A 10932-nucleotide genomic window follows, 5' to 3' on the forward strand; every position below is an offset into this window, starting at 1 on the left:
AACTTTGTGCATGTAAGGCACCTCTTAAGAACATTTGTGACTTCATCACTGAGTTCTAGAATCAAACACTGGAACTATGATATATTCAATATACAAAATAGAATGTGTTTTGCGAGACTGTTAAACAAAATAATCCGTTTATTTGCTGTTTTATACTTACAATTGAAATTCCACAAGGCTTTTGATTTGATGTTTAAAACAGATGAGCCGCACCATGAGAAAACCAACTCAGTGCATTTGCGACCAGCATGGATCCAGACCAGCCTGCACATCCGTACTGTTGGCTAACGGTTTCTCTAATTGCAATAAGCTTTGAAAGCGACCAGAATGGATCCTGAGCAGACTGCACGGATGCGCAGGCTGGTCTGGATCCATGCTGGTCGCAAATGCACTATGCAGTTTTTCTCATGGCATGGCTCAGATAAAGCAACTATCCATTTAGGTGAAATGCATAATTACTTGAATAGAAAATCACTAACTTGAATACTACATATGAACTTATTCAGTTAAAACGAAAAAGGGAGGCAAACATAAACAATGGATTCACTAATAATTTCTACTATGTTTATTGATATTCAAATCTTTGATAACTACATCAGAAAACACTTACCAAAAATAAGAAGTAAAACAGAATGGTCATATCGAAACACGTGGCAGCCATAATATAAAAAAGGCATTATGACCCTTTGGAATTATGCAAAGTTACTAGTAGACATTTCGTGTAATGCAGTTGTATTTTTATACATTTTATAAAACAATCTAATTATAGTTAGATAAATGTATAAATTGAAAAGGCTACAGATGGAGAGATCACTTGACGTTACTCAATATTTGACTTTCTGCACAAAATATGATATCTAAAGATGGGCCTCCGAAGTTTGCATTAAAATGTTGTACATGTATGCACACGGGTTTCTCGTATAACGCATGGGAACATGTATAGTTATACATGATAAACAATTTAGAGGTGTTTACCTCGGTTGTTTTTTAGGTACAGTGGATTCTGCAATGTACCAACACATGCATAAAATAAAATACTAGTCAATAAAGGATTTTCAGAGTTTATTGATTATATATGATCTTTCTGTCGCCCAAATGCGCATTTTATTACAAATTACAAATACATTTTATAATTCTTAGTGCAGAGAGACTGAATACGTGACATTTGTAAAGATTTGCATGTATACTAAAACCGATATAAAGCGGCCAATAATCAGGCGGGTATCCCTTACTTTGATTCTTTACCCATGGGGGAAATGTTTTATAATCGTATTGTCTGAGTGTAAAACGTTTTACTAATACACATACATATTAAAGGAGATAAAAAGAAGTACCAACCTAAAACCATATCAAACACTATACTGTTTTATTTTTTTCTCAGAAACAGTAAGTAATTTTTCTTGTATATATATCTTTTATTATTATGTTACAAGCGTTAAAACTTATTCTAGCATTAAACTGATGTTCTTGTCACTTTTCGGGGGTGTTTTAACTATTGAGAAAACGTGTTTCAACAGAGAGATTTTCGCGTTTTCTTCGCGTTTAATGCGAGAACAGCATGTTATAACATCTTAAGAATCCCTTGGGATACGTTTAAATCCTAAATCCTAGTCTAAATCCTAAAAATAGTCGTATTTTAATTAGTCTGTCTTTAACCTATGGTTATTTGACCAGGCTTAAACGGTTGTATTAAAGAATAGATAATAAGCTAACCCTCAGGTATACTCTGTTCTTTCACAAAATTTCCTTTTATTCAGTTTACTTTCAACATTTTGATTTTATATCGAATGCTTCCTATGTAAAAGTCACTACTGGAGCCTGAGGTAAGGGCTTGTAAAGACATCAGTGGCTTCCTTCCGGATGGTACTCGAACCTTCTTCCGGGTTAGTTTCCCGACATCAACCCCGTTGATACATTTGCCAGGACTTCGTCACCAATAAATCATTTCTGATATACATCCATTCTACAATTCTTAACAGGTAAATTTATGAAAATTGTACAATTGATGAGAAGACTATAGACCTTAGGTAAATACCATGTCGCAGACTGCACCTGGTTGGACACTTCTGAACTTAACATTGTCTCTATTTTGAAAGACAAAATATATGACTAGTTTGTCTGCCAATTGAAGCAATCGATGCTAATTCTTATAACATTTAAATCGTGTTATGATTACTCATTTATCTTTGAAACCCCGCTGGAAGCAGAACTTCTCATGCTACATGTAGTGCTGTTGTTGTTGTTGTGTAAAAGACACACACGTTGAAGTGTCGGATCTTTGAGCTGCCAGGTTCAGCACAGTTTACATTCATTTATCATGCTGATCTAAGGAATAAATGTCAGTCAGTAGCAAAACTGTGTTAAGGATTTTAGCCAAACTATTATGAAGTATACAGAGAGCTATCCTGCTCTACCCTGCATCCGCGTCCTTTTGTGTTTACACCTTGGTTAATGTTTTGATGCATTTTCTCCTCATCTCTACAATTATTTAATGGATATGCTTCAAACTTAAATAGTTATTTCTTATCATCACCCACATCATATGATACATATGGGTCCTAGCTCACGCACCTATATTCTATTAATTATCCCCATATTTGCTTAGAATTTCAGATTAAAGTTTTGGTGCACTTTTGCTCTATCTCAGTTATTATACTTAAGTTTATAGATTTGATTCAAACTTCAACGTCAACACCCACATCATATGACGCAATGTCAATAACTATGGGACCATTATTTTATGAATTTCAGCCCTTCTTCCTTTGCATTTTAGGTTAATTTTGATGCATTTTTATTATATCTCTAATATTGCAGAAGGGATTTGATTCTTACTTATATAATTGTTTCACATAATCACTGACATAATTTGACACAAGGGTAATAACTCCGGCGCCAATTTGTATGAATTATCCTCCATTTTACTTAAAATTCCAGGTTAAAGTTTTTTTATGCACTTTCATTCTCTCCCTGCTATTATCAAACAGATTTGATTTAAATTAAAAACAGTTGTACCACATAATCATCCACATCATATAAATTATTCATGTAAACACCAGTCTCTTCTATTCAGAAAATGTACCCGGGCCATAATTTGCAATATCTAAAATGATGTGGCCCGGAAATGCAAGTGTACATTTTACTGTAAAGGTGCCGTTGGAAAGATTATATGATAAGCTAAACGGGGATACATTTGATTTATCGCTAAGCAAATTTTGTAAATGATGGAAGAATCTGACTAAATTGAAGCCATCATCCAGCCCTAACTATTTAATCGATTTGGCAGCAAGTCCCCTCAGAACTTTGTTCAGAGTCTGTAGAAGCTTTATTTTCATTGCACCTGAGCAACAAACACTTTTGTTATAGTAAACCGATATTACCAAAGCTTGTAATAGACTGCGCTGTTCTCACTTAAATCACTTGTTTCACTACAATATCTACACCTGTGCACCTTTAAGAAGCTAGGGAAAGAGATTCAGCCATTTTTCTATATTACACAGCAAATAATATTTTCGTAGAAATCGTCGGTTTTATAAAGTAACAAATAAGAAATTGAGAAAAAAACATTATTTATTGTAAACACCAGTCTCTCCTATTCAGAAAACGTACCCGGGCAATAATTTGCTATATTCAACATAATGTTGCCCACGAATGCAAGTGTGCATTTCAATGTTAAAGGTGTCGTTGGAAAGAGAATTGGATTAGCTAAACGGAGATTTCTTTCATTTGTCACTAAGCAAAAATGAAATACGAGGACAGCCCTATGAGTATAACCCCCTCATAATCCTTGGCGTAAAGTGATGCTTGTAATTTTGAAAATGATGGAGTAATTTGTCTTAATTGAAACCGTCTTCTAGCCCTAACTACTTCACCAGTTTGGCAGCAAATACCTTGAAATATTAATTCAGAGCTTTGTTTTCATAGCAACAGAGAACAAGCCCTTGTGTTGCAGTGCACCGATATAACTAAGGTGATTTTCTCACTTGCGTTGAGCCGTCATATATATTAAAATATTACCTGTTTTACTAAAATGTCTAAACCTGTGCAGCATTAAGGAGGAAAGGAAATAGATTCAAGCAGTTTTAGTTCACCAGAACACGAAGGCTCAAGATGAGCTATTGTGATCGGGTATTGTCCGGCATCCATCGGCATCCGTGGTCCGTCGACGTCGTGCGTCTTGCGTCAACATTTGCCTTGTTATCACTCTAGAGGCCACAGTTATGACCCAACCTTTATGAAGCTGATATGGAATATTTGTCTTGATCTCTAGATCAAGTTTGAAACTGGGTCATATGGAGTCGAAAACTAGGTCAGTAGGCTAAATCAATGGAAAAGCTTGTTAACACTAAAGAAGCCACATTTATGACTCTTTCTTCATTAAACTTGGTCAGAATGTTAATTTTGAAGATTTTTAAGCCAAGTTTTAATCTAAGTTTTCTGGGATTAAAACTAAAAACTAGGTCACTAGGCTAGATCAAATGAAAATCTTGTTAACACTCTAGAGACCACATCTTAAGTTTGAAACTCATTAGTATTGGTCAGAATATTTGTCTTGATGACTTTTAGATTAGGTTCGATACTCGGTCATGTGGGATTAAAAACTAGGTCATCCGATTAATATAAAGGAAAAACTTGTTACCACTCTAGAGCTCTCATTTATGACTCTATCTTCATTAAACTTGGTAACAATATTAATTTTGATGATCTTTAGGTCAAGTTTAAATCTGGAATATGTGCGGTCTAAAACTAGGCCACTAGCTAAGGAAAATCTTGTTAACACTCTAGGCACCACATTTTAAGTTTGATACTCATGAGAAACGGTCAGAATGTTTGTCTTGATAATTTCTAGGTTAGGCTTTGATCCGGGTTATGTAGGGTCAAAAACTAGGTCAACCGGTTATCTATCTTGAAGTTCATGAAGCTTTGTTCAGAATGTTTATCTTTATGATTTGCAACCAAGTTTGAATCTTGATTATATGCTGTCAAAATCTAGATTACTAGGTCAGATCAAAGTAAAATCTTGTTGACATACTAGAGACAACAATTTAATTTTGAAACTGATGGGAATTGGTCAGAATGTTTGTCTTGATGAAATCTAGATAAAGATTGAATATGTGTCGTCTGGGGTTAAAAACTAGGTCACCTGCCTAAATAAAAGAATTTAAAAGTGTGCAATAGGGTCTGCATTTTTCAATGGATATTCGTGAAAGATCAGAATGATCTTCTTGACAAATTCAAGGTCAGGTTTGAATATAGGTTTTTATTTTATCTTCATCTTGTTTATAATTTATCTTTCGAACTCGTCTGGAAGCAGAAGTTTTGTTATTGTTGTTGTGTCAAAAACATACACGTTGAAATGTCGGATCTTTTTGATCTGCCAAGTTCAGCACGGTTTACATTCATTTATGCTTATCTAAGGAATAAATATCAATCTGTAGCAAAACTGAGCTAATTAAGTGTTTTAGGCCAACTATACGAAGTTAGCAGATAGCTATCCCACTTTACCCGGCGTCGGCGTCCTTTTGCGTCCACACCTTGGTTAAAGTTTTGATACACTTTCTCTTCATCTCTACAATTATTTAATGGATATGCTTCAAACTTAGTCATTCCTTATCATCATCCACATCATATGGTACATGGGTCCTAGCTCTCGCACCTACATTTCATTAATCATCCCCTGTTTTATTTAGAATTTCAGGTTAAAGTTTTGGTGCACTTTCATTCTATCTCAGTTATTTCTTTATAGATTTGATTCAAACTTCCACGTCAGTACCAGCATCATATGACACAATGTCAATAACTCTGACATCAATAATCCATGAATTATGCCACTTTTTTCCTTTGAATATTAGATTAATTTTGATGCATTTTATTATATACCTGTTATTACAGAAGGGATTTGATACTAACTTATATAATTGTTTCACATAATCACTGAGTCGGACATAATTTGATACAAGAGCGATAACTCGGGCGACAATTTTTATGAATTGTCCTCCTTTTTATTTACAATTTCAGATAAAAGTATTTATTATCCACTTTCTATCTTTCCCTGTTATTATTAAACAGTATGATTTGAACTAAAAACAGTTGTACCATATTATCATCCACATTATATAAATTATTTATGTAAACATCAATATCTCCTATTCAGAAAATGTGCCTGGGCCATGATTTTCAATATTTAAAATGATTTGGCCACGAATGTACATTCAATGTAAAGGTGTCGTTGGAAAGAGCATAGGATAATCTTAACGCATGTACCTTTGAATTATTACTAAGCAATTTTTGTAAATGATGGAGGAATTTGTCTAAATTGAAACTATCATACACCCTTAATCGATTTGGTAGCAGGTCCCCGCAAAGCTTGGTTAAGAGGCTTGATAAAGAAGCTTTAGTTGCATTGTAACAGAGCAACAAATACTTGTGTTGCAGTAAACCGATATTACTAAAGTTTGTAATATCCTGCGCTGTTCTCACTTATATAAAATATCACTTGTTTTACTACAGTATCTAAACCTGTGCACCTTTAAGTGGCTAGGGAAGAGATTCAAGCATTCTTTATATTACACAGCAATTATTTAGTCGTAGAAATCTTCAGTTTTATTAAATGATTTGAATGCAAATGCATATGGTAAACACCAATCACTCCTATTCAGAAAACGTACCTGGGCCATAATTTGTTATATTTAACATAATGTGGCCAACGACTGGAAGTGTGCATTTTAATTTTACAGGTGTCGTTTGAAAGAACACAAGATTAGCTAAACGGAGATATCTTTGATTTTTCGCTAAGCAAAAACGAAAGACCAGGGCAGCCCTATGAGTATAACTCCTTCTTAATCATGGGCGTACATTGATGATTGTATTTTTTTAAATGATGGAGAAATTTGTCTTAACTGAAACCGTCTTCCCGCCCTAACTACTTAATCAATTTGGCAGCAAATGCAATGAAAGTTTAGTTCAGAGATTTGTGTTCATAGCAACAGAGCAACAAACACTTTTGCTGCAGTGCACCGATATAAATAACGCCTGTAATATCCTGTGCTGTTCTCACTTGCGCTGAGCCGTGCCTAAATGAAGTATTACTTGTTTTACTAATATGTCTAAACCTGTGCACCTTTAAGAACTAAGGAAATAGATTCAAGCAGGTTTAGCTCACCAGAGCCAGAACTGCTCAAGGTGAGTTATTGTGACCGGTCATTCCGGCATCCGTCGTGCATCGTGCGTCGTGCGTCAACATTTGCCGTGTTGTCACTCAAGAGGCAACAGTTATGAACCAATCGTTAGGAAACTTAATCAGAATATTTATCTCGATGATCTCTATCTTAAAATTGAAACTGGGTCATGTGGGGATAAAAACTAGGTCAGTAGACGAAATCAAAGGAAAAGCTTGTTAACACTCTAGAGGCCACATTTATATCTCTATCTTCATTAAACTTAGTCAGAATGTTTATCTTGATGATCTTTATGACAAGTTTTAATGTAGGTCATCTGGAACTAAAAACTAGGTCACTAGGCTAGATCAAATGAAAATCTTGTTAACAGTCCAGAGACCGTATTTTAAATTTAAAACTCATGAGGATTGGTGAGAAAATTTGTCTTGATGATCTTTAGACGGAGTTCGAATCATGGTCTTGTGGGGTTAACTTCTAGGCCACCCGGTTGAATTCAATGTAAAGCTTGTTAACACTCTAGAGTCCTCAATTATGACTCTATCTTCATGCAGCTTGGTGAGAATGTTATTTTTGAAGATCTTTAGGCTAAGTTTAAATCTGGATAATGTGCGGTCTAAAACTAGTTCACTAGGCCAGAACAAATGAAAATCTCGTTAACACTCTAGAGATCGCATTTCAAGTCTGAAACTAATTAGAAACGGTCAGAATGTTTGCCTTGGTGACTTCTAGGTCAAGTTTGGATCTGGCTTATGTGGATCAAGATCTAGGTCACCCGTTCAAATTAAAGGAAAGGTGTGTTAACACTCTTTATGACTATCCTCATGAAACCTGGTCAAAATGTTAAATTTGATGATTTAGGCCAAGTAGTTATGTGTTGTCAAAAACAGGTTACTAGGCTAGATCAAAGGAAAATCTTCTTAACAGTCTAGAGAACATCATGAGAATTAGTCAGGATGTTTGTCTTGATGAAATCAAGTTTGAATATGGGTTATTTGAAGTAAAAAAAAACTGGTAACCTGGTCAAATCAAAGAAAAAACTAAGTGTGCAAAAGGGTCTGCTTTTTAAATAGATATTCGCGAAATTTGATCAGAATGATCTTTTTAACGAAGTCTAGGTCAGATTTGAATATAAGTCATTTGCTTCAAACTTCACGAAATTTTGTCGGAATGTTTATTTTCATAAAACCAAGAACAGGTTTTAATTTGGGTCGTATTGAGTAAAAAACTAGGTCACTAGGTCAAATCAAAGAAAATGGTTGTTTACACTCATGTTTGCACTCATGTCACATTTTTGGTCCCGTCTTTACGAGAATTGGTCAGAATATTTGTCTCCATGGAAGAAACATCTTGTTTACACTCTAAAGAGGCCACATTTTTGCTCCAATCTTGAGGAAACTTGGTCAACAATAAGTATTTATTCGTAGAAATCCCTAGTTCTATAAACATAATAAATAACATATTAAGCACCAAACTCTCCTACTCAGAAACTATATGGACCATGTGCATATTAAAATGATGGCCACGAATGCAAGTGTGCATTTAAATGTAAGAGTATCGTTTAAAAGAGCATAGATAAGCTTAACGGCGATATCTTGATTTGTCGCTAACAAAAGAAGATCAGAAGCTAAACTATCTCTCTGATAATCATGGCCGTAAATTGGCGATGATTGTAATTTTGTGAATGACAGATAAATTTGTCTTAATAAAAACCGTCATCCAACTCTATTTAATAATCGATTTGGCAGCGATTCCCTCAAAGTTTGGTTCAGATTTTAAAATCTGAAACTTTATTTTCATTGCAGCAGGGCAAGAAACACTTGTGCTGCAGTGCATAAAGACGAGAACAACCCTATGAGTATGTAATTTTGTAATTTCTCTCATATTCATGGCCGTAAATTGATGTTATTGTAATTTTGTAAATAATGATTTTTTTAAATTTAAACCGTCATCAAGCCCTAACTACTTAACCGATTTGGCAGCGACTTCTCTCAATGCTGAGTTCAGTGTTTAAAAACAGAAGCCTCATTTTCTCTAAAACAGAGCAACAAATACTTGTGTTGCAGTGCACCGATATATATATATATATAATATAATATTAATATATATATATATATATATAAAATATATATATATAATATATATATATAATAATGATATATAATAATATAAGAATAGATAGATAGATAGATAATAGATAAAACGAATGTAGAAGTTTGGATTTATTTACCTTTAACAGTGAAACCCTGCCTCCTTTTTTTGTTTATCAGTATGAAAGTATTTGTAAATAGGAGTACAATTAAAACCATACTTTTAATAACATATCAAGTTTTCAAAATTATCAAATTATGTAAAGATATAACTGTAGCCATTTTTGTACCTCATCCCATTTGCTAAAGTAAAAAATAAACAAAAGTGTTTTTAGAACACGAATGAACAATTTATAAAAAGACGGAGGTGTAGATATTTTATATTTTAGCAATTCTTGATGTGAGATCTTGATAAAAAAAAGTGATTTAGAATGCAATTTACATTGTAATGTTTAGTTTAGAATGACATGTTGAATAAAGAAAATTCTTGAATGCACTGTCAAATTTATAATTTCATGTCACAGTAATGGCATGTCGCATAAGAAATTCATATCACATTCAGAAGAACTGTCTGATGACAGCGAGATCGATTATTAGAAACTATTTCCACCTGAAAACAGCTTATATATGAAAGCTTTAGAAAAAAATTGTCCAAGTAGACAAAGGGACAAAACTGCTAAAATTAAAGCCGGAGTTACGAAACTTGCCATGTGAGCTCATCTCATGATCAACAAGACGTGTGGAGATTCTGAAAGTAGTTTATGAAGTGCGAAACTTGCGTACAGTAGAACTCACAAAATTTATATGTTAGTCATTTCAAAAAGTCGAGCTGAAATTGTTACATTTGGAGTGCAATTTTCTTTAAGTATTATAGAGGCAATTTGGAAGTTAAATCCTTAATACGTATGTACAGGCGGACAACTTCTTCCAGTAGAGTAAATGTTTTACTTCCATCCATAGTTTTGATCTAGATATTGTAACTGCTTGATCTGAACACGAGCAGTCGGTTAGTATCAATTTTTTCCATTATAAACTTGTAAGTTGTCTTAGTTTCTTTCAATATTGTTATCTAAAAGTGTAAACAAAAGGCGAAATTTATCGTGTTATGTAAATGAAAATGCTAACTTGAACAAAACTGTTATATTGGGATAAACTTACTGAATAACTTTCCGGTCAATAGTCTAAACGATTACACGACCTTGTAGATTGTTGGTAAATAGAGGTAGCTACATATATATCTGGTGTGTGTGTATAAAACACGTATTTCTTGGTCAAACTCAGAAACTTTGAAATTTCTATGTCATGTAATATAATAAAGGAATGAATGTCATATTTTTGTTTTGTTTTACATTTATTACTTTTGTTTCTTTTTAAAGTCATTGTTTTCAAGTCATTCATTTAAAAGTACTGGCAGTATAAATAAACAAGAGGGTCATGATGGCCCTATATCACTCACCTGAGTACCATTGCTCTTAATGATAACATCAAGTTTTGACATAGATCACATACGCATGCACTTGAACCTTTAGTCTACTGGCGGCCAGTGATTCTGCCTTTGCGACCAGTGCAGACCAAGATCAGCCTGCACGTCCGTGCAGTCTGATCATGGTCTGCACTGTTCGCTATTCAGTCAGTAAATTTTCAGTGAGCACTCCTTTGAATAAGAAGTG

Source organism: Mercenaria mercenaria, chromosome 2, assembly GCF_021730395.1.
Source record: "Mercenaria mercenaria strain notata chromosome 2, MADL_Memer_1, whole genome shotgun sequence".
Lineage (NCBI taxonomy): Eukaryota > Metazoa > Mollusca > Bivalvia > Venerida > Veneridae > Mercenaria > Mercenaria mercenaria.